Source organism: Ipomoea triloba, chromosome 16, assembly GCF_003576645.1.
Source record: "Ipomoea triloba cultivar NCNSP0323 chromosome 16, ASM357664v1".
NCBI classification, from domain to species: domain Eukaryota; kingdom Viridiplantae; phylum Streptophyta; class Magnoliopsida; order Solanales; family Convolvulaceae; genus Ipomoea; species Ipomoea triloba.
In genome coordinates, this window is record NC_044931.1 from 790,492 (window position 1) to 792,220 (window position 1,729).

Here is a 1,729-nt window from a genome sequence, read left to right on the forward strand (position 1 = left end):
TTTTTTATAACTCATATATACACATGGTTGCAATAGGCGCGACTAGCGCCTAGCACCTAAGCGGTCTAGGCGGCGCCTAGGCGGTACCTAGGCAGTTCTAGACGGCGACCTATAAAAACAAAAAATTAATTCATGTGTGTGGGTGTATGTCATTTATTATATTATATATATATATATATATATATATATATATATATATATATAAATAAAATTAACAAGGCTAACTCGCTCGAGTTAACTCTGTCGAGTTGGGCAAGTTAACTCGGCCAAATTCGGCCTAGTCGGCCGCCAACTCGGCCCAGTCGGACAAGTTAGGTGCTAGGCGGCCGGCCACCTAGGCGGACGCCTAGGGAGCAATTCTAACTCATAATGTACGTACATTATTTTAACGCATAATGTAGATTATTTATTTTATCCAGAAATTTCATTATTCTAACTTATAAAATTCAACAATATCGTTTTGAATCGTGTTACGCCAATAATTTAACGTCATTAATTAGTCCCAAGTTACCCAACCAAGATTGGTCACCAGTGACCGTCATGGAATTGAAGTGCCTCATTCCACAATAGACATATATATTCATATATTAAATAAATACAAATTTATTGTAAACAAAATTGAAAAACAAAGTTAAGAATTTCTGACTAATTAACAATCGAGTAATAAGAGTGATGGTTTGGTACTATACAAAAAAGCCGATGAAGTGTTTTGTTTAAAAAATATTTTGAGGTAATTAAAGTAATATTTTTGAAAGTTTCACAAAAAAATGTAAAGGGGTTGTAATTTCTATGGATGCTAATTACCAAAATAACTAAAAATAAAGGTTGACAATTTCACATTCCCTACATTGATCTCCCGTTTTCTTGAACTAAACAAGGAAATATGATATTAAAATATTCAAATTTCTGAGGTCATGTGAAATAAATTGAAACAAAAGCAGCTAATAGAAGAATTATATATATTATTTCACCATTTGAGCTGACTGAATACACTACATGTTACTTATCTTAGAAATTACAATTCAAAATTAGGAACCTAAAGCTATACCGAATCATAATTGTTGGATTAAAAGTGTCATTTCTCTTTTTAATACATTACATCTTTTTCAAGCTCGAGTTTTGGTTATGATGAAATACAATTTGCTAACTAAGCTTTGGTCATGTTAGAATCTCTCATGTTTGATTTCCTCCCACTACATGAATCATTTAATTTTTTTGTAAGGATGGACCATTGAGAGTGTAAACGAAGTAAACCATACGTTGTGATCTTATTCAGTCGAAAATCACAATGAGGTAAGTTTCTTATTATTAATCACGTCAAATCAAAAAAGTTTTGTGTTGAGTGGGACTTGTAATCTTATTGTTACAAGTCAATAATCTAAACCTAACATTTTCTTTTTGTAAGGATTGATGACGGCACATCGTGAGGTATAAGTGATGACAGCATGGTCCAGTCTCAAATTGTCACTTATAAATACTTCACCTACTGATATAGTGACAGCATTCCCATTTCCCCTAAGCAAAAACCCTCTTTTGTTCTCAACTACTATACGATGGCTTCTTCTTCTTCTGTTCGTTTGTTTGCAACTGCCTCACTCTTGGTGATGCTCTTCATGGCCTCTGGTTTGCTCTCTCCCTTTCTCCATTCTATATATATCTTCGTTTTAACATGGTATGGGATGAAGTCTATATATATATATATATATATATATATATATATATATATATA